Source organism: Hemitrygon akajei, chromosome 7, assembly GCF_048418815.1.
Source record: "Hemitrygon akajei chromosome 7, sHemAka1.3, whole genome shotgun sequence".
NCBI lineage: Eukaryota > Metazoa > Chordata > Chondrichthyes > Myliobatiformes > Dasyatidae > Hemitrygon > Hemitrygon akajei.
This window is the reverse complement of record NC_133130.1, coordinates 57,392,641-57,412,977: the sequence shown is the minus strand read 5'-3', so window position 1 is coordinate 57,412,977 and position 20,337 is coordinate 57,392,641. Positions and strand designations below refer to the sequence as shown.

The 20,337-nt window shown below is 41.4% G+C and overlaps 1 protein-coding gene across 22 annotated transcripts in view; it reads left to right on the top strand.

Annotated features, from left to right (window-relative positions):
• LOC140730474 (neurexin-1) overlaps positions 1 to 20,337 on the top strand; it is a 1,634,325-nt gene that overhangs the window by 747,434 nt on the left and 866,554 nt on the right. Inside the window, exon 1 of one of the 22 annotated variants that reach the window (XM_073050945.1) lies at positions 2,173 to 2,235. The exons of the other annotated variants lie outside the window; for them this stretch is intronic. The gene's annotated coding sequence lies outside the window, so the exon portion shown is untranslated. Of the gene's footprint in view, positions 1 to 2,172; positions 2,236 to 20,337 lie in introns of those variants that run through there. 22 annotated transcript variants of the gene reach the window in all.

The window sequence follows — 20,337 nt, the reverse complement described above, 5'->3', positions numbered from 1 at the left end:
ATGATGATGTTGATAGGGGATTCTGTGCTGGTGATGCCACTGAATGTCAAGGAACGATGGTTAGAGCCTCTCTTGTTGGAGATTGTCGTTGCTTGGCATTTGCGTGGCTCAAATATTACTTGCCACTTGTCAACCCAAGCCTGGATATTGTCCAGGTCCTGCTGCTTTTGGGGCATGGACTGATTCACTATCTGATGAGTTAGGAATGCTGCAGAACATTGTGCAGTCATCTGTGAACATCTCTACTTCTGTTCTTATGATGGAAGGAAGGTCATTGATGAAGCAGGTGAAGATGGTTGGTCTTAGAATACTACCCTGAGGAACTCATGCAGTGCTGTCCTGAGGATGAGATGATTGACCTCCAACCACCACAACCATCTTCCTTTGTGTCAGGTATGATTCCAACCAGCGGAGTGATTTCCCCCTAATTCCTATTGAATCCATTTTAGAAAGGGCACTTTGATGCCATACTCGATCAAATGCTGCCTTGGTGTTGAGGGCTATCACTGTCACCTCACCTCTGGAATTTAGTTCTTTTGTCCCTGGTTGGCTGATAGAGCATTAATTGGCTTGGGTTGGATGCCCTGTTTCTTGTGTACAGGACATATCTGGGCAACTTTCCACCTTTCCAGGTAGTTGCCAGTGCTCTATCTATATTGAAACAGCTTGGCTAGTGGCACAGCAAGTTCTGGAGCACGACTGAATGCACAGGTGTTCACTCCCTTCAAGTCAGAATTTAGTAGATGTATCTTTGGCTGCAATTAGAGCCTCGAGTCTGTGTGAATTGATCTCTATTAGCTTTGCACATCTGGACACTGCAATTTTTCCCCATTCTTCTTTACAAAGCTGATTAAGCTCTGTCAGATTTCATGGGGAATCATGAGTGAACAACCACAAATTCTCAATTGGATTGAGGTCTGGATTGACCACTCCAGAACATTAATTTTGTTGTTTTTAAGCCATTCCTGTGTAGCTTTGGGGCTTTATGCTTAGGGCCATTGTCTTGCTGGAAAACAAATCTTCTCGCAAGTTGCAGTTCTCTTGCAGACTGCATCAGGTTTTCCTCCAGGATTTCCCTGTATTTTGCTGCATTCATTTTACCCCTCTCCCTTCACAAGCCTTCCAGGACCTGCTGCAGTGAAGTATTCCCACAGTCTGATGCATCCACCACCAAGGTTTACAGTGGAGATAGTATGTTTTTGATGATGTATAGTGTTTGGCTTACACCAAGCATACTGTTTAGTTCTATTGCCAAAACGCTCAACTTTGGTTTCATCAGACCATGAAACCTTCCAGCTGACTTCAGAGTCTCCGACATGCCTTCTGGCAAACTCTAGCCAACATTTCATGTGAGTTCTTTTCAACAGTGGCTTTCTTTTTGCCACTCTCCCATCTCAACCACTCAAGCTTGTAACTCCTCCAGAATTGTCATAGGCCTCTTGGTGGCCTCTCTCACAAGTCCTCTTCTTGCACTGTCACTCTTTTTTGAGGACAGCTTGCTCTTGGCAGATTTATAGCTGTGCCTTATTCTTTCCATTTCTTGATGATTATTCCTTAGAACGTAAAAGATTGAGAGCTGATTTGATAGAGGTATACAAAATTATGAGGGGTATAGGTAGGGTAAATGCAAGCAGGCTTTTTCCACTGAGGTTAGGTGGGACTGCAGCCAGAGGTCATGGGTTAAGGGTAAAAGGTGAAAAGTTTAGGGGAAACATGAGGAGAAACTTCTTCATTCAGAGGGACATGAGAGCGTGAAATGAGCTGCCAGTACTAGTGGTGCTTGCAAGCTTGATTTCAACATTTAAGGGAAGTTTGGATCAATGCATAGATAGGGGTCTAGATGGCTATGGTCCCGGTGCAGGGCGATGGGCGTAGACAGTTTAAATGGTTTTGGCATGGACTAGATGGGCCGACTGGTTTGTTTCTGTGCTGTATTTTATGACTCTGTAACAAGCAGAAGAATGGGTGAGTCTTTCTGCAGCAAGGCCAATCAGTGAGTACGCACCAGTAGGCTGGCTTTGTTTGCCTTTCACTCACCATTGTATGCTATAATCCTTATGAAATGTGACATGAAGGTTGCAGTTACTGCAGTAGGGTTATCTGCCAGAAACGGCTAAACTGCAGAGAGGCGAGAACACATGAAGTCTACCACTGCAGCACTACCTGCCACTACAACTTCCATTAAATACCTGATATTTATCATACTTTGAAAGGAAGTTCAATTTTCTTTTCTTGGTGAGTACACACTCTTTATTGCCACATAGAGTTTGCATATGTAATAGCATTTTAAAAAAATATTTATGACACGTATCGAGGAACTGCTAAAAAGCTAGTTTTATTTATATATATGTATACACGATACTGATATCCTTTCATGTGAAATTATACATTATAATTCTTTGATATTTGATAATTTTCGAAAGAGCCTTTTCATACAATCATATTGTTACTGTTTATATCAAAATTCAAGGTAAATGTTAGTATCAATGTACACATATGTCACAATATCCAACCCTAAGATTAATTCTATTTTGGGCATACTCAATAAATCTATAGAATAATAATTGCTTCAGGATCAACTAGGGCATTCAACCAGAGTGCAGAATACAACAACCTTTGCAAATCCAGAAAGGAAGAAATAATTTAAATAAATAAATAAATAAGCAATAAATATTGCGAATGTGGATGATGAGTCCATTGGATTGGGAACGTGTCAATGATGGGAGAAGGTGAGTGAAGTTTTCCCCTTTGGTTCAAGAGCCTGATGGTTGAGGCAACTGTTCCTGAACCTGAAGTTGTGAGTCTTGAGGCTCTTGTACCTCAAGAGGTACAGCATGTCCTGGGTGGTGGGGATCCCTGTTGATGGAAGCTGTTTTTTTCATGTAGATGTGCTCACTGGTGGGGAGAGCTTTACCCATCATGGACTGGGCTGTATCCACTACTTGTAATATGATTTTCCAGACCAGGCTGTGATGGAGACAGTCAATGTACTCTCCATTACACATCTATACAAGTTTGTCAAAGTTCTAGATGCCATGCAGAATCTCTTTAAACTCCTAAAGAAGTAAAGATGCTGTCATGCTTTCTTCAGGACCTCCGAATTAGTATCACCAAGGAACTTAAAGTCGGTAACCCTTGCCCCCTCTGATCCTCCAACAAGGACTGGCTCATGGACCTCTGGTTTCCTCCTCATGAAGTTTATAATCAGCTCCTTGATCTTACTGACAATGAACAAGAGGTTGATGTTTAGACGCAACTCAGCCAGATTTTCAATTTCCCTCCTATATGCTGATTCATCACTATCTTTGATTTGGTCTATGACAGTGGTGTTATTAGCAAACTTGAATATGGCATTGGAGTTGTGCTTAGCAACACAGTCATAAGTGTAAAGCAAGCACAGCAAGCAGCTAAGCATACAGCCTTGTGATGCACTATGCTGATGGAGATTGTGGAGGAGATGATGTTGTTGCCAATCTAATATGACTGGAGCCTACAAGTGAGGAAATCCATGATCCAAATGCATAAGCAGTATAGAGGCCAAGGTGTAGGAGCCTATCGTTTAGCTTTGAATAGACAATGGTATTGAAAGCTGAGTTGGGGGTCAATAAAGAGCAACCTGATTATTCGTTTTTGTTGTCCAGATGTTCCAGGGTTGAGTGAAGAGCCAATGAGATGGCATCTGCTGTGGGACTTGTTATGAACCCCATAACTGGGTCACTTACCAGCAAAGATAGAGAGGTCCGCTGAAGTCTGATGGTACCATTTTTAAACGTTTTTATTTATAAAGGGGCACAAAAGTAAGGTTAATACAAACATTCAGATAATATATGTCGTCAATACTCAATCTAAAGCACGGTATAGTAATAATCAACAATTCGAAGTAGCTCTATCATTTGTCTAGGGGTAAAACTATCGTCCGATGGAAATATAAAAAGTCTCGCCAGTTCATGAAGGCTTTTAGCCGTTTGAGGGACCGCTGGGTGTTCACGGGTTGGAGAGAGAAAATAAACTTGCCAGCCTGTTGGACTCAAATCGTGGAATCGGGAATGTGAGTTCCCTGTTGTCAGTTCGGAATCCTTTTCGGAGTTATCAGCCACTCGATTCCCTAGCTAGGGGAACCAAATCACACGTGGCTCCCGAACAGCTTCCCGTCCTTACGGGAGCGATGAGCGATGGTGTCTCCGTCTGGTGTGTTGCTGGAGTACCGCCTCCTGCAGTCTCCGTTTTATCATGGCTGGCAGATTTGTAAATGTCAATCAAAGTAGGGTGAGGCCATCCCCACACCACATTGCCAGAGGGTGTCCATGTCCCTGATAGCTGGCACGTATTATAGAGTTGCAATTCACACAGGTGCCTCTAAGAACAATGGTCAACTCCGTGGCATTGTCTCTCATTTCCTGGGTCCAAGACCCGAATTAATAGTGATCTTGCGATTCTCTTGAAGGAGGGGGCTGGTCCCGCACCCTTCGGCCCCTCAGAGCTGTGGTACATTCATAACAGACTGTTGTTTTGAAGCAATCTAAGTCACTTCTTCTCAGGCAGGAGTTAATATATTTCATCTCCAACCTTCCAAAACACACACGCATATATAAATGTCAGAAGATGTAGAAGAACAGCTAATTGCACAACTGCAAATTAAGAAGTTTGCCCTGAAAATGTTAGAATGTTAGAATTTGAATTTATTTAAATCTTACATTCACCGCAAAACGTGAGGGAGTAAAAATCTTTGCATTTTGACTCTGTTGCAATGTATAGACATGTGAATTTAAAAGTCTAATGGCTTGTAGAAAGAAGCTCTCCCGTAACCTGTTGGTCCTGGCTTTAATGCTGCAGTCGTGGTTGCCAGACAGAAGCAGCTGAAACAGTTTATGGTTGGGGTGACTGGTGTCCCTGATGATCTTCCAGGCCTTCTATCTGCACCTGCTGCAATTAATGTCCACAATGGAGGGAAGTTCAAATCCACAGGTGGTGGGTTGTCTGTACCACTCTCTGCAGTGCCCAGTGATCAACGTTGGTGCAGTTCCTGTACCAGGCAGTGATACAACCAGTCAGTATGCTTTCAGTTGTGCCTCTGTAGAACGTATTGAGGATTTGGGGGCCCATGCTGAACAACTTCAGTCACCTGAGGTGGAAGAGAAGCTGTTGTACTTTTTTTTTGCCTCAAAGTGTGTATAGTACAGGTGAGATCGCCAGTGATGTCTATACTGAGGAACTTGAAACTACACACTCTCTCAACTGTAGACCCATTGATGTTGATTGGGCCGAGGCTATCTCCATTCCTCCTGTAATCCACAATCAGCTCCTTAGTATTTTAGACAATGAGGGAGGGGTTGTTATCCTGGCACCACTGTGTCAGGGTAAGTCGTTTAAAGCATATTATGTGATAATGAAGTTCTTCTGATGACATGTATGTTTAGTTTTGGAATGATTATCCAAATGAGGAAATACTTTTTGCTTAAAAGCTTAAAACAGATAACAAAGGTAAAATTGTTTTTGAAGTCAAGTACTATTTCTTGGAAATTAATATTCTGCTGGAAAACGTAATGACTTGTTGCATTATATGATGGTGCTGATTCAATGGTAGGAAAATTGAGAGGATTCATGGCTGATTCAAAAATTGCTGTGCCTGACATTTTTTTGCATACCCTTGGTTGTCCACTGTCAGCGTTTACTTGCAAACAAATTGGGAGCATATTTGCATGACACCCTTGCTGCTGTAATAATGGCTGTCAACTTCATCAAATTAAATACATTTCATGATCATCTTTTTAAACAAATCTGTGAAGAAAACAAAAGAAGATTTAGAAACGCCAATAATGCATATGAAGTCCTAATGGTCATCAAAAGGTCTTTATCAACTTGGCGCAGCTTGGGAGAGAATTGTAACATTTCTGAGTAATAAGCAGCTTGATGAACAAATTGCTGCTGCTAAGTCTGACATATTTTACCTGTCAGATATATTTGAATAATTGAATTTATTAAACAAACAGTTACAAGGAATAAACTGCAATCTCATATCATGCAAAGAGGCTATTACTGCTTTCCTTTGAAAACTCAATCTTTACAGCAGCAATACTGGATGTTGCGAGCTTATGCAATTTCCTTCACTGGCCATTCTTTAAATAGAATTGCAAGATGATGATTTGATTGTATATGGTGATCATTTGAAACAACTACTCACTGATACGGGATTTTAGTTCAGAGACCTGCAGGAGATGCATATTCCAGATTGGGTGGTGGATCCATTAGGGGTGAATGTGAATGATGTTGACACCAGATTGCAAGAATGTCTTAATTAAGCTGCAGAGTGATGTAACAGCTCAAGCAAAATTCAAGCACAGTAAGCAAAACTTCTGGATTTCTGGTGATACTCTAAATTAAAGTTTCCACACCTCTGGGAGAAAACAAATTTGTTTTTAATTGGATTTCCCACCTCTTATCTAGTTGAATGTGGTTTAGTGAAGCTCCTCACCTGCTATTAAAAGCACAGAACCATCCTGATGTTGTGGAAAGTGGTGATCTTTGATTATCTTTAACCAAGTTGCGACCAGATATTCAAAAACCCGCTAGTTTGCATTAGTCACAAGGATCTCACTAAATACCCAAAGTAACAATATTAACTGTCTTTTCATTGCTGGTTGGAAGAATATTATATAAATAAGGTATCGTATTCAGAGCTTTGAAACAGTTTAGTTTTTCATATACACCTATAACATTATATTTAACACAATAATACCTATAACCTGTTAAAACATAAATATTGACTGTATATTACAACAATTAGTACAGTTGACCAAAAATGACTTTAACAACTTACGGGTGGGGGCCGCAGAGGTAAGTAAAAGTCACAAGTGGGCCACAAGCAGAAAAAGATTGAGAACTACTGCTGTAATTCACCTCATACCTGCCTACCATCAAACACCCATCAACACTAATTTCATTTTCCTCTTGTATTGCCTTCAACTCCAGTCTCCCTCCCAAGTGGCAATTAAGGCAGCCAACTAAACTACCATCTAACACGAAACTGAAGTATTCAAATTGAGTAAGAGTTTCAGCAAGGAGTATAGCAGGAAAATATAGAATTGAGGAATGATTGGAGATTGTGAGTGATTTAAAGTAGAAGGGTGCTACAGAAGGCTGAGTATTGGAAAGAATGGGCACAGAAAGACAATATAAAATGACAAGTTCAAATGAATGTATATGGATGTGGATATACGGAGGGGAAAATCTACAAAAGGCAGAGGGAAGCAATGAAACTGGGGAGAGTTGAACTTCTAGTGAAAAATGAGAAATTTTGTAGTCAACTTGAAGGAGATAGAACAAGGTGGCACACCTAAAGGAGGAATAGTTGACAGTGAAGTAGAGTTAGAGCCTAACCTTATGGCCTGATGTAGAGTTATCTATGTGTAGAAGCCCTTTGATTGTTGGCACACGTGGTAATTGTAGATCATCTTTAAATTTCCCCCGTCACCTTAAAGCAATGCCTTGTACAATTTGACATTGCCATTCTAGGGAAAGACTTACTAGGAACCCTCTATATACCTCTCATAAATTTATGTACTTCCTCCTGATTATCTTTCACACCTTCTCCAAAGCCTCCACATCCTTCCTGTAATGCAGGGACCTGAAGTGTACACACTATACATGTGGCCTTGTACAGCTGCAATGTGACTTAATAACTTTTATACTTAACACCCCAGCCAATGAAGGCAAGTTTGCCATATGCTTTTTCTACCACCAGTTGTGTTGTCCCTTTCAGGGAGCTATGGACTTGTATCCCAAAACTGTCCTCACAATTCTGCCTGCTTTTACATCATCTGAAAATTTACTATCGGCCTGTTTACATTTTTGTCCAAGTATATCTATCACAAGGAACAGAGACATCAGAATTGATCCACACAGCACATCACCACTCACAGACTCCAGTCAAAATAACAAATTCTAATACTGTCCTCTGTCTTCTATGGCCAGGCCAGCTTTGAAAACCATCTATCTAGTCTCTGTGGATCCTGTGTGCATTTATCATTTGGATCAGTCTGCATGTTGGACCTTATCAATACTTTACTAAAATTCATGCTTACAAAATCCATTGCTGTTCCTCATTAATCATTTTTATTATCTCCTTAAAAATTCAATCAAGTTTGTAAGATGTGAGCTCCCAGCACAAAGCCATGCTAACTATCCCAAATAGGTCTATCCTTTTTCAGGTGTGAGTAGATCCTAGCCCTAAGAATCTTCTCCAATTACTTCTCTAGTAAACTATTAGCCTATCATTTCTCAGTTTTTTTCTTCTTGCCCTTCTGAAAGAAAGCAACAACATTGCCTACTCTCCTCACTTGTCCTTCTAGCTGTACAAAGTTCAAAGCACATTTATTATCAATATCTGTATATTATATACAACCTTGAGATTTGTCTCCTTGCAGGCAGCTATAAAACAAAGAAACCCATTAAAATGCCCTCTAATCCAGGTAGCATTCTAGTGAACCACTTTTGCACCCTTTCTAAATTTCCACATTTCCCTATGATGGATGTATAAAATGCTTTGGAATTTTGGAACTTTCTTTAATCCCTACTTACTAAAGATATTTCATGGTCTGTTTTAGTCCTCCTCATTTCCTGACTAAGTTTTCTCCTACTTATATAGTCATCATAGTTTGTCACACCAGACAGCCAGCCTCTCTAGTGTTGACCAGGTCAGTGTCCGCTAAATCAGGTGAGAGTGGGCAGTTGCACAGAACGTGCTCAATGTTCTGCACCCGTTCACCACACTCACAGGATTTGCTGGTCTTTAAACCCCACTTCACCATATTGTTTCCCGTCCTCCAAACTCCTGCTCCTGCTCTGTTGAGAGTGCACCACTTCTGTCTGTCAAGCAGTATCCCATCTGGCAACATTTCTGTGTGGTCTTGCACTGTATTGTTTGCTGGGGTTCTGGCTTCTGTTTGTTGCCAAAGGTCAGTCCTGTATGTTTGGGGGGATGTTCTGTGCAGTAATTCCTTCTCTGTAGCAAAGCTCTTCCTCGATGTTAAGCGGTTGGAAACTGGCACATGATGATGTAGTGGGTGCCGTGGATCTGAGTTCTGTTTACCCTTTTCAATTTTTCTTGTAGTGTGTCTTCGGATCTCTGGGGGGACAATGCCTGCAAGTCTGTAAATGATGTCAGTGGGTGTGGGGCACAGTGTGCCCGTGATTATTCAGCAGGCTTCGTTAAGCAACGGGTCTATTTTCCTCAAGTGGGCTGATCTGTCCCACACAGGTGCACAGTATTCTGCAGGTGCATATCTATCTGCAGGGCAGTTGATCTAAGTGTGTGATTAGTTCCCTATTTCGTGCCTGCTAATTTTTTCAAGAGAGAATTGTGAGTTTCTGGATGTGGGTGGCAGATGAGTGCGTCCTATCCAGTGTCACACCCAGGTAAATTGGAGTCGAGTGGTGTTCGAGCTCCTTCCACACCAAAAGATATAGTGCTCCATCTGTTTTAATTTCTCTGGGCTTCATCCTTTTGTGACTATATTTGGAACATCCCTCATTATCCAAAGCTCCTGAACCTTGCCATCTTTGTCTTCCTTCCTCACAGAAAATATTTGTGTGAATTCTGTCCAGTTGGCCTTTAATCAATTCTAAATGTTCAATGTGGACTTGCCCAACAAAAAAAAATACACTTGCAAACTACTCTCCCCAGGTCCTGCATGATACTGTTACAATTAGACTTTCCACAATTTACTACTTCCCCAAAGACCATGAGACATAGGAACAGAATTAGGCCATTTAGCCCATTGAGTCTGCTCTGCCATTCATTCATGACTGATCCTTTTTTTTTCTCCTCCTCAACCCCAGTTCCAGGCCATAACCTTTGATGCCTTGTCCAATAAAGAACCTATCAATCTGTGCCTTAAATGCACCCAACAACCTGACCTCCACAGCTGCATGTGGCAACAAATTCCACAAATTCACCACCCTTTGGCTAAAGAAATTTCTCCACATCTCTGTTTTGAAAGGGCACCCCTCTATCCTGAGACTGTGCCCTCTTGTCCTAGACTCTCCCACCATGGGAAACATCCTTTCCACATCTACTCTTTCTAGGCCTTTCAACATTTGAAAGGTTTCAGTGAGATCCCCCCGCATCCTCCTTCATTCCAGTGAGTACAGACCCAGAGCCATCAAACGTTCCTCGGATGATAACCCTTCCATTCCTGGAATCATCCTTATGATTCCTCTGGACCCTCTCCAATGCCAGCACATCCTTTATAAGATGAGAGGCCCAAAACTTCACAATACTCAAGGTGAGTCCTCAGCAGTGCTTTATAACGCCTCTGTATCACATCCTTGCTCTTGTACTCTAGACCTCTTGAAATAAATGCTAACATAGCATTTGCCTTCCTCACCACTGACTCAACCTGCAAGTTAACCTTTAACTTGTTCTGCAGAAGGACTCCCAAGTCCCTTTGCATCCTAGATTTTTGTATTTTCTCCACGTTCAGAAAATAGTCCACACATTTATTTCTACTACCAAGGTGCATGACCATGCATTTTCCAACATTGTATTTCAATTGCCATTTTCTTGACCATTCTCCTAATCTAAGTCCTTTTGCATCCTACCTGTTTCTTCAACACCACTTGCCCCTACACCAATCTTCATATCACCTGCAAACTTGGTAACAAAGTAATCTATTCCATCATCTAAATCATTTATGTACAGCATAAAAAGCGGTCCCAACACCAGCTCTTGCAGAACACCACTAGTCACTGGCATCCAACCAGAAAAGGATCCTTTTACTCCAACTTGCTGCCTGCTACCAATCAGCCAATGCTCTAGCCATGTTAGTAACTTTCCTGTAATACTAGACTTGGCTCTTAACTTGGTAAGTAGCCTCATGTGTGGCACCTTGTCAAAGGCCTTCTGAAAGTCCAAACACAATATCCAGTGCATCCCTTTTATCTATCCTACTTGTAATCTCCTCAAAGAATTCCAACAGGTTCTTCAGGCAAGATTTTCCCTGAAGGAAACCATACTGTTTTGTACTATCTTGTCCTGAGTCACCAAATACTCCATCAACTCATCCTTAACAATTGACTCTAACATCTTTCCAACCACTGAGGACAGGCCAACTGGTCTATAATCTCCTTTCTGCTGCCTTCCTTGTTTCTTAGAGTGGAGTGACTTTTGCAATTTTCCACTCCTCTGACGCCATGCCGGAATCCATTGATCTTTGAAAGATCATTTCTAATCCCACCACAATCTCTAACGCTATCACTTTCAGAACCCTAGGTTGCAGTTCGTCTGGTCCAGGTGACTTATGTACCTTTAGGTCTTTAAGCTTTTAGAGCACCTTCCCTCTTGTAATAGTAACTGTACCCACTTCTCTTCCTTCACACACTACAAAATCAGGCATGCTGCTAGTGTCTTCCACGGTGAAGACTGATGCAAAATACTCATTTAGTTCATCAGCCTCCTTCTTTATTATTTCTCTTGCCTCAATTTCTAGTGGTCTTATGTCCACTCTCATTTCTCTCTTATTTTTAAAATACTTGAATAAACTTCTACTATCCACTTTGATATTATTTGCTAGCTTGCTTTCATATTTCATCTTTTCCCTTCTAATGATTTTTTAGTTGCTGTCTGTAAGTTTTTAAAAACTTCCCCATCCTCTATCTTTCCACTAATTTTTGCTTTATTGTATGTCCTTTCTTTTGCTTTTACAATTGCTTTGACTTCCCTTGTCAACATGGTTGTACCATTTGAGTATTTCTTCATTTTTCGATTACACATGTCCTGCACCTTCCTCATTTTCCCCAGAAATGCACGCCACTGGGGCTCTGCTGGCATCCCTACCAGCACGTCCTTCCAATTTACTTTGGCCAACTCCTCTCTCATACCACTGTAATTTCCCTTATTCCACTGCATCAGACTTTACTTTCTCCTTATCAAATTTCAAGTTGAACTCAATCAGATTGTGATCAATGGTTCCTAAGGGTTCTTTTATCTTAAGCTCCCTAATCGCCTCTGGTTCATTACGTAACACCTAAGCCAGTATAGCTGACCCACTAGTAGGCTCAACAACAAGCTGCTCTAAAAAGCCATCTCTTAGACATTCAACAAACTTACTCTCTTGAGATCCATTGCCAACCTAATTTTCCCAATCACCTTGCATTTTAAATTATCCAAAGACTACCATAACATTACCCTTTTGACATGCCTTTTCTACTTCCTGTTGTAACCTATGGTCCACCTTCCAGCCACTTTTGGGAGGCCTGTACTGTATATAACTGCCATCAACGTCCTTTTACCCTTGCAGTTTCTTAACTCAACCCATAAGTGCTCAACATCTTCCAATCCTATGTTACCTCTTTCTACTGAATTGATGGCTTTCTTTACCAGTAGAGCCACACCACCCGCTCTGCCTACCTTCATATCCCTCTGATACAATGTGTAACCTTGGGCATTCATCTCCCAACTACAACCGTCCTTCAGCTATGATTCAGTGATGGCCACAGCATCATACCTGGCAATCTGTTATAGAGCTACAAGATCATCCACCTTATTTCTTATACTAAGTGCATTTAGATACAACACCTTGAGTACCGTATTTGCTATCCTTTCTGATTCTGCATCCCTAATGTTTCGATACTCAGCTTGTTGGCTGCAACTAAGTCCCATCACATGCCTGCCCTTCTTGACAGTCTGACTGCATGTTATCTTTACTTTTTACCATCTGTCCTATCGTGAGCCCCATAACTCCAGTTCCCACCCACCTGCCAAATTAGTTTGAACCCTCCTCAACAGCTCCTGCAAACCTGCCTGCGAGAATATTGGTCCCCCTTGGGTTCATGTACAACCTGTCACTTTTGAACAGGTCATACCTCCCCCAGAAAAGATCCCAATTATCCAAGAATCTGAAGCCCTGCCCCCTGCACCAGCTTCTCAGACATGCATTTATCTGCCAGATCATCCTGTTTCTACCCTCGCTGGTGCGTGGCACAGGCAGCAATCCAGAAATTACTTCCCTGGAGGTCCTGTTCCTCAGCTTTCTACCTAGTTCTCTAAATCCTCTCTTAAGGTCCTGTCTTAACCTTATCCATAATCATCTGAAAACTTCTGATCATTGTTCCCAAAGTACTCTATAACTGACAATCCAATCACTTGGCCCAGTCTATTTCTCAAGATCAAGATCTAGCCCTGTTCCTGATTAAACTGTCTAAACACTATGTTTAGAATCTCCCTGGATGCACCTAGGAAGAACTGTCCAAACTAAGCTTCTGGTACTAAGGAGTCCCAGCTGATAGAAGGGAAATTATTGTCACCTACTACAATAACTCAGCTGATTTTATACCTTTCCATAATCTGTTTACATATCTGTTCTTGTTTCATACTGTCTAATGCGAGGCCTTTCATATAGCCCCATTGTAATTGCTTACCTTTCTTATTCCTGATGTTTGGATGCCAGTAGAAATGGAAGGAATACAAGTTACACACACAAAATGCTGGAGGAACTGAGCAGGCCAGGCAACATCTATGGAAAAGAGTACAGTTGTAGTTTTGGGCCAAGACCCTTCTCCAGTCCTGCGGAAGGGTTTCAGCCCAAACACCGACTGTTTACTCTTTTCTATAGATGCTGCCTGGCCTGCTGAGTTCCTCCAGCATTTTGTGTGTGTTTCTTGGATTTCCAGCATCTTCAGATTTTCACTTGTTTGTGATAGGGATACAAGTAATTGTTTGTTGGCTGTGACTTTAAGAGAAAAGGTGAAGAAGATTATTGGTGATAGAAAGGGAGGAGAGTAAAATAGGGAAGAGGACAGTAGAGGAGGCCATGGATCCTTCAAGGTGAGGCGGCACTTCACCTGTGAGTCGGCTGGTGTGATATACTGCATCCAGTGCTCCCGGTGCAGCCTTCTATATACTGGTGAGACCCAATGCAGACTGGGAGACCATTTCGCTGAACACTTATGCTCTGTCCACCAGAGAAAGCAGGATTTCCCAGTGGCCACACATTTTAATTCCACATCCCATTCCCATTCGGATATGTCTATCCATGGCCTCCCCTACTGTCAAGATGAAGCCACACTCAGTTTGGAGGAACAACACCTTATATCCTGTCTGGGTAGCCTCCAACATGATGGCATGAACATTGAATTCTCTAACTTCTGTTAATGCCCCCTCCCCTTCTTACTCCATCCCTTATTTATTTATTTATTTGTTTGTTTGTTTATTCATTCATTCTTTCCTCTCTCTCTCTTTATTTCTGTCTCTGTCCCTCTCACAATCACTCCTTGCCTGTTCTCCATCTCCCTCTGGTGCTCCCCTACCCCTTTCTTACTCCCTAGGCCTCCCGTCCCATGATCCTTTCTCTTCTCCAGCTGTGTATCCCTTTTGCCAATTACTTTTTCAGCTCTTAGATTCGTCCCTCCCCCTCCTGTCTTCTCCTATCATTTCGGATCTCCCCCTCCTACTTTAAAATCTCTTATTATCTCTTCTTTCAGTTAGTCCTGATGAAGGGTCTCGGCCCGAAACATCGACTGTACTTCTTCCTATAGATGCTGCCTGGCCTGCTGCGTTCCACCAGCATTTTGTGGATATTTAAGACAAAGTTGGGTAGATTTTTGCATAGTAGGGGAATTAAGGGTAATGGGGAAAAGGCAGGTAGGTGGAGATGAGTACATAGCCAGATCAGCCATGATCTTACTGAATGGCCTAGCAGGCGCAATGGGCCAGATGGCCGACTCCTACTCTTATTTCTTAACGTTCTTATGGTTCCAGAGCAGTGACTAGTTCTGAGCTGGCAGATTCTGAGGTCATTTGCCTGGATTGCCATACCAACTGTTACACAACTTGCTGCCAAATGCCTTTTAGACATCTTTTTTGTTCAGATGAAAGTGGTTTTACAGCAAATACCAACTGTGGCTGATGTAAAGCTAAGAGACTGGAGCCTATACTAGATCTTGCACAAGTTCAAAGATACCTGGATGTTGTAGCACAGATAGATAAGGTGATGAAGAAGGCTGATGGATTACTCACCTTAATCTGTGCATAGAACATTAGAGCAGGGAGAATATGATGCTTCTTTATAGAGCATTGATTAGCCCACAGATGGAATATCTTGTGCAGCTCTGGATCCTGCATTTTAGGAAGGATGTGGTTGCATAGGAGAGGGTGTAGAGGACATTTGACAGATACAGGAAACTTTTCCCATTGCAGAAGTATCTAAAAATAAGTTTACGGCTAAAGGTGAAAGAACCAGGGGGGACCTGAGGAAGAATGTTTTCATCCAGCAGGTGATGGAATCTGCAATGCACTGTCTGGGTGGGTAGTGGAGGCAAGTACTTTCAGAAATATCTAGAAGAACCCAAAAAACATTAGTGCACAGCTGGCTAAGAGCAAGTTCAGGTAAATGGGATGACAAAAGATGGGCTCTTACTGGTTGCCATGGGCATGGTGAACTCTATGGCTCTGTGAGTTAGTTCCTCATATCAGTGTGTTGGATTTCTACTCCTGGGACTGTCATATGTGTAAGTGATCTACGATCTATGCTCCTACGAATTTCTGGCCTAAACATTGCGATGTGAAGGCAAAACAGGCAAGGAACAAGCTGATCATCAACCAGCAGTTTTCTACCTGTTGACCACAGAATGCTCTGGCTCATTGATGTCAATAAGAATAGATGCAATTTGGTCTGATATCACATGGAATCTCCCATGGTGGAGAAACTGATAAAGGGATTTTTAAAAAAAGACCAGGTCATAAGTACCGAAGTGCAGCACAGAAATCAAAAGAAAATTCTTTTGTTTTCAGAGAAAATAAAATAGCTGACTGAAAGCAGCTTTTATCAGAGGGTAGCATCATTGTAACTGATGGCTAGGCAACCAGAAATCTTTACTAAAATACTTTATTCTATTGATAAATCTGTTTTCAGATGACTGCACTAGGTTTATCTCTTTTAATTGCAGCAAGAAATACATTTCACTGAAAATAAACAATTGCATTCTGTTACACTGGCTAAGTAAATTAGTTCAAGGGAGATTTTAAACTGTTTCTTTTGGATTAATTTTCTCAGAGTAGTAATGTAATCAGCCTGCTTTTGAATGTATTAGATACAATTTCCTGATTATGCCCAAAGCAGAAACCATACTTCATTATTATTTTTATTCTGTTATTACCCGTTATGGAGAAAACAAGGTTTAGTTGGTTTCATAATATCTAAAAAATAGATAATATTCAAAATTAAGTGTTGTATATATATTATGATTTCAAATGCAAGGGAAGGTGCGTAAAACTTATTAAAATCACATATTTTTTCCCCTGCAGAACTACATCATGACAAATAACACGCTTATTTTTGCCAGATAGTAGTTTGCAAAAACTATTTTGCAATCTATAAAGCATAAAGCATTCCACAAATGACATGCACACTGTATCACTGTTAAATTAAGCATTGATTTCTTTGTCCCTGTACTTCATAACAAGCACTATTTGTCACTCCTGATTTATGCAAAACCAAATTATATTTTACTGAAAGCAACAAATATAATGAGAATAGATTTTTAAACATGGCTTCTAAATAACAATTAATACTTAAAAGATTTTACACTGATTACTCACTTGTCCTCATCAAATTTATTTTTTTATATATTTTCTCTGGTTTACCAGTTTTTAACAAAAAGCTGCTGTTATTAGTATGAATTTGATACCCCAAGATTTCTTCCGTAACCTCATCTGAACAATTATATTTTTATCATGTGTAATGGGCTGCAGAACATCTGGATAGCAGATCAAATGATAGAAGCAAATTTCCATTTAAAGGTTAGGAATGTTAATAGTAACTGTATAAAGCCTCAGCATTATTTTGAATTATTTGCCAGCCTTTGTCAAACATATAAAGGTGGGCATGCTGCTTTCATTTGCAAGCTGCCATTGTCTTTTGCAAGTGGTTAGGAAGTGCTGTTATGAAGCTTTGGAGATTTGCTGCAGTGCACTTTATTGATGGTAAACATAGTGACCTGATGTTAGGAGAGGATTTTTATGGAGGTGGATGGAGTGACAGTCAAATGTGTTGTTTAATTCTGGATGGCACCTGGCATCTTGAGTGCTTTTGGATCTGCACTCATTCAGCCAAGCGGAAAGCATTCCATCACTCATCTCTTGCCACTTGTCAAAATGTTTTTCAGTGTCAGTCGCCTAAAAATATGAAGATTCTGATCTAATTTTGTAGCCGCAGTGTAAACACAGTACACCTGGTTCAGTTTTAGTCCAATAGCTGATAGTGACATTTTCAAAATGGTGCAGATGACACATGACAACATTTTGTAGGCAGCATACAAAACTTCAAAATCTAATCCTTCTGAACTATTATCACTGCAATCTGCAGCCTGGAATATCGCTTTAAGTAATTTACTTATGAACTGTCGAAACAATTTCATGATCTTCTAAAGTGATCTTAACTCTCAGGAATACAAGTACGGCACCTTTAAGTGCTTGAGGTAGATTGCCTTGACCGGAAGAGAGGGAGGGGGAGGAGTCCAAGCTAGACTAAAATAGTGGGGTATAAAATTTCCTCAACCCAATATCTTTGTTAGCATATGTACAGTTTCTGGAGAACAATATAGGGGACTTAAGGGCAAGATTACTTTATCAAAGAGAAATGAGGGACTGCTGTGCTCTATGTTTCATTGAGATATGGTGCAGTCAAGACACAATCTATATGGCTCAAGGAATCCTCAATGTACCGATGGATGGATCTGCAGAACACTTGCGGAAGATGAGATGTGGCCAATTTCTTCTGATAAACTCTTTGTGGTGCTCATACATAGCTGTCTTGTCTGTCACATTCCTGTTCCCCTGACCTGGAACATCGAATAATTAAGTGCCATACATTCTACTTACCAAGAGGGTTCTCCTCTGTGATCCTGACTGCAGTTTACATACTGCCGAAGTCAGATGTTAAGCAAGTACTCAAGGCATTGAGTGCTGCGATTATCAAACAAGAAACAGCCTACCCTGCTGCTTTTCACATAATTGTTGGAGACTTCAGTCAGGCTTGTTTGAAAACATCTTGGCATAATTATCATCAACATATCACCTGCAGCACAAGGGTCCCGATACACTCAACCACTGTTATACTATGATTAGGAATGCCTAACATTTGATCACTAGACTGCATTTCAGGAAATGTGATCAACTGGCTGTCCTCCTTCTACCTGCATAAAGGTAGAGGCTAAAGAGAAAGGCTCCAGAGGTAAGGACAAGAAAGAGGTGGTTGCAGAAGGCTGAAGAGCAGCTGTGGGATTGCTTCAAGTCTGTGGTCTAGGCCATGTTCAAAGACTCAGCTGAGGATCTGAATGAATATGCCACGTTGATGAGTGTGGTCCCTCAAAGTCATTCAGAGTCTTCCCCAACTAGAAGCCCTGAATGAACCATCTGCCAAGGGCCAGAGCAGTGGTGTTCAACTCTGGTGGCCAAATGAAATATAAGAGGTCCAGGTACAACTTCAGGAAAGCCATCTCACGAGCAAAGTGGAAATTCTGGACCAAATGTGAGTCACTGAAGCATGCTTGACAGCTGTGACATGGCTTAAATGCAGTCACCTCCTACAAGGTGAAACGAAGTGCCATATACGACAACATGGTTTTGCTCCCAGATGGCACCAAGGTGGTATAGTGTCTAGTGCGACATTATTACATTTTGCTTGGAGTTTGAAGTTCAATTTCAGCGTGCACTGTAAGCAAGTTTGTACGTTCCTTCTCTTGTGCACATCAGTTCCCTCTGGGTGTTCTGGCATCCTCCACAGGCCAAAGATATACCCGTTAATTGGTCATTGTAAATTAGACTAGGGCATGAATAGGGTTAGGGTTAAGTTGGTGGGGTGCTGGATGGCGGGGCTCAAAGGGTCAGAAAGATGTGTTCCGCACACTGTTGTGAAATAAAATAACAGCTCAACAAGTCTGAGAAACAGAATCACACCAGCACTAAACAGTGCTGTACTGTCATTAGCCCATTCATTTCCAAATGAAAATAAAACCTGACACTTAGAAACTATTCCAACAGCTACACACCACTAATATGTAGTTTCCAGACATATCACTGCTGACCCAATTAAAGCAAGCGAAAGATATCATCTTTCCTCCACTCTTCTGGTATTTACCCATAGCTACCAAAGATGAAGTTACAGTGTCTATACAAAAGTATTCTCTCCTCCTTTCATGTCAATGTGGAAGATTGGAGGATGGCCAAAGTTGTTCGCTGTTGAAGAAAGGTTCTAAAAATAAATCAGGAAATTATAGGCAGGTGAGCCTGACATCAGTAGAAGGAAAGTTATTAGAAGGTATCCTAAAGGATGAGATATATGACTATTTCATTACCAATTAAGGACAGTCTGCATCGCTTTGTGTGTGGTAGGTCATGTCTAACCACTCTTATAGAGTTTTTTGAGGAAGTTTCCCAGAAAGTTGATGAAGGCAGGACAGTAGATGCTGTCTACGTGGACGTTAGCAAGGTATTTGTCAAGGTATTGCATGGGAGGATAGTCAAGAAGGTTCAGTTGCTCAACATTCAAAATGAGGTAGGTAATTGGTTTAGACATTGGCTTTGTGGGAGAAGCCAGAGTGGTAGTAGACAGTTGCCTCTCTGACTAGAGGCATGTGACTAGACATTGGTGAGGCGTAATTTGGAGTATTATGTGCAGTTTTGATGACCTACCTACAAGAAAGGTGTAAATAAGGTTGAAAGATTACAGAGAAGATTTACAAGGATGTTGCTGGAACTGGATGACCTGAGATAAATGGAATGATTGAGTAGTTTAGGAAGAGGATGGCAGCAGTGATAGGGGACTCTATAGTTAGGGGGTCAGACAGGTGATTCTGTGGACGCAGAAAAGAAGCATGAATGGGAGTTTGTCTCCCAGGTGCCAGGGTCTGGGATGTTTCTGATCGCGTCTATGATATCCTGAAGTGGGAGAAACAGCTAGGGATTGTGGTACATATTGATACCAATGGCATAAGCAGCAAAAGGGAGGTCCTGAAAACAAACTACTGTGAGTTAGGAAGGAAGTTGAGAAGCAGGACCTCAAAGGTAGCAATCTCGGGATTACTGCCTGTGCCACATGACAATGAGTAGGAATAGAGTGAGGTGGAAGATAAATGCTTGGATAAGGGATTGGTGCAGGGCGCAGGGGTTCAGATTTCTGGATCATTGGGACCTCTTTTGGGGCAGGAGTGACTAGTACAAAAAGGACAGTTTGCACTTAAATCCCAGGAGGACCAATATCCTGGTGGGGAGGTCTGCTAAGGCTGTTGGGGAGAGTTTAAACTAGGATTGCTGGTGAGTGGGAACAAAACTGAAGAGACGGA